The following is a 3,312-nucleotide window of genomic DNA, read 5'->3' as shown; positions in this document are numbered from 1 at the left end:
GCCCTCAGCAAGAAGCCTGATTGGGCTTTGGATTCAAATCTCAGGTCTGAGGCTGCCAAGCTGAGAACTGCCTTGATGATGCTGCCATCTGGTGGTCATAAGAGGAACTGCCCCTTGCTCCCTTCTCAAATCTCTTATTTACAAGACAAATTAGAAAAGAAAGAAAATCTGGAAGGACAGATCTGCGGCTAAGCGCACTGACTGTTCTTCCAGAGGATCTGGGTTCAGTTCTCAGCATCCACATGGTGGCTCACAACTCCAGGGTATCCAATGCCCTCTTCGGGTCTTCTTTGACATACACAGACATACATGCAGGCAAAACACCCATGCACATATAATTAATTAAAAAGAGATCTTTCCATTACAAAGCTGCTAAACAGATAAACACCAGGAATCTACAAGAAAATCCATTTTACATCCTATGACACCTTAATTAAAAATGTCTTGGCACCCCTAATGCTCATTCGATTTGCCTGGGGTATGTCCCATGTCAGTACCCCGAAGTCACATTCCATGTCATGTCCATTTCAGCCCCTAGCTCATCCTTGCTCTGGCTCCAGTCGGAGCCCATGTCTGATCCTGCTCCGTAATGACTTAGATCGTCCCTGAGCTGGAAGCCACTTCCGCTATCCTCTTGAGCAAGCAGCCTTTCCCACCTATGACAAGTTAATACAGCTCCTACAATCACGGAGGAGGCAAGTCTCTGGGCTTGTCCGTGAGGGAGTTTCTTGATTAGATTAAATGAGGTGGGTCAATCCACCCTGAATGTGGGATGGCAGCACCATCCCACGGCCCGGAGGTCCTGATGGGGAGAAAAGGCAAACAAAACAGAATGTCCTGACCGAGGACACAGTTCTCCCTGAAACGGCTGGTGAGCTGGTGGGATGAACCTGAGCTCTTTTGGGGAGGCGGGTTCGAGACAGAGTTTCTCTGGGTAACAGAACCCTGGCTATCCTGGACTCGCTTTGTAGACCAGGCTTGCCCGGAACTCACAGCGATCTGCCTGCCTCTGCCTCCCGAGTGCTGGGGTTCAAGGCAAGCACCAACACCCAGCCTGAACGTGAGCTCTTAACAATGGAAACCAGCACCGGAGTCCTCAGCCTGAGCCTGTTGCCGCTGCGAGACGCTGCGGTGACAACACCGTCGTCACTGCTACCGTCCGGTCACCTAGGGTTCTCTGGAAATGTGGTTCCACGGGCAAGTCTGTAAACTGCTGCTGTCGTATCCCCGGTTCCCAGCAACTTCCTGTCCCTAACGGAAGCTCATGTGTCATCACGTAGCACAGTGTGCAGCGCGCCCTGGGGAGACTCTCTGGGTTGGCATCTTCATCTCTAAGCTCGCGGCAAGCTGTGTGCCCACTGCTTCAGGCATGCTGGCTGTTTTCCTGGTGTGTAGGTAATGTAAGTTCATTCCCAGCCCACCACGGTCTTTGCATTTGCTGCCCCTGTGGTGGTGTACTCCTAGATCTCCGTTTGACTGGGCCTTCTCATCAGCTTCAAAGATCCCTTCACAGAGATCCTTCCTGATGCCCTTGGCCGAGCAACCCTGTCACCCTCAGTCTTCCTTTGTTGGCGCTACTGTGGAGACCAGATCCCTGAGGAGCTGGCTAGAATCCTACTTCTATGAAGGACTAGAGGACTGTGTGATCTCAGGGAAATTGCCTGCCTTGTCTAGCTTTGTCTCACTCAAAAAAAAAAGAAGAAGAAGAAGAAGAAGAAGAAGAAGAAGAAGAAGAAGAAGAAGAAGAAGAAGAAGAAGAAGAAGAAGAAGAAAAAGAAAAGAAAAGAAAAAAGAAAAAGAAGAAAAAAGAAGAGAAAAGGAAAAAGAAAAGAAAAACGAAAAGAGAAGAAAAGGAAAGGAAAGGAAGAGAGAAGAAAAGAAGAGAAAAGAAAAGGAAATAACGGGGATGGGAGAGATGGCTTAGCACTAGAGAGCACTTGCTGTTCTTCCAGAGGACTCGAGTTCAGTTTCCAGAACCCACACTAGGATGCTCACAGCTAATGGTAACTTCCACTCCAAGGGATCGGGTGCTCTCCTCCGGCATCCACACACGTGGCTTACACACAGAGAGACATATGTACATACACATATACATATGGGAAATAAATCTTTTTTTTTGCTACATTTTTGATTTGGGGTTTTCTGAGGGAGAGGGTTGTGGTTTTCTGTTTGTTTTGAGACAGGGTTTCATTGTGTTACTCTGGCTGGCCTAGAACTCACTGGGTAGCGACCATGTTGGTCTTAAACTCAAAGATCCACCTGCCTCTGCCTCCAGCCCAGCTCTTAATGGACGCCCACTGTGTAGGGAGAGTGTCACCTCATGTTGGCCACTGGCTTCATTTGATTGTTTGGAGTCATGTTTCTCCCTCTACAGTGTGAATGCCAGCAGAGGCTGACTGTGATCTCTGCCTGACACGTAGTAGGAAGTCACATTCAACTCATAGTCGGTAGGAATACCTATTCAACTTGTTACCCAGAGAGAGCGAGAGCCCTTGGGTGCCACCTGCTGGCTGACACGTGGAATTTTCCTTGAGGAACGCTGACCTCAGCTCCTCCTCGCTGCCCTCCAGGGTGGGCTCAGCCCAGTTGAGGCAAGCACCCACTCCGATGCCCCAGAACTCACGCCTCACCACCTCCCTGAGCAACACAACCTCCTAACCACCACATCTCTGTCAGACAGCTGGTCTCCCCGAACTACTGAACTTAACTGTCACGCCACTCCTTGGGTCTCTTTGGTGGGTTCTGATCTGATGCTCTGATGCTCTGATGCTTTTTCTTTTATGGGCACAAGAACTGTCTCACACACACACACACACACACACACACACACACACACACACACACACACACACACACACACGTGCATGTAGTCCCGAAGACCCAAGACAGAGACATAGCAGCAATTAGAAGGATCAAGGCACTAAGGCAAGTCCCAGCTTAGGCAGCTGCCCCACCTCACCAGCAGGTGGCACCAAACCACAGAATAAAAGATGAAGGCAGAGTTGGGGGGGGGGGCGTCACAGTGGCTCTATTAGGACAACAATGACAAGACCTCTCCTCAACCCCCAGCAGCCATGAGCATTCCGGGAAGGAGCTGAGATGCCAGAAAGCAAATAACCTAACCCTACAGCCTAACACACCCTCCCCACGACCTACCCCAAGTATGGCGCAGAAAGGCAGTTTGTAGATAAAACCAATCCTGGCCTAGCCAGGAAGGTTAGCATAAAGCAGGGATGAATAAAAAGAGTAGCTAAGATTCTTCTCTCTCTCTCTCTCTCTCTCTCTCTCTCTCTCTCTCTCTCTCTCTCTCTC

Source organism: Mus pahari, chromosome 6 (assembly GCF_900095145.1).
Source record: "Mus pahari chromosome 6, PAHARI_EIJ_v1.1, whole genome shotgun sequence".
Lineage (NCBI taxonomy): Eukaryota > Metazoa > Chordata > Mammalia > Rodentia > Muridae > Mus > Mus pahari.
The sequence above is the reverse complement of the archived record's forward strand: the minus strand, read 5'-3'. Positions refer to the sequence as shown.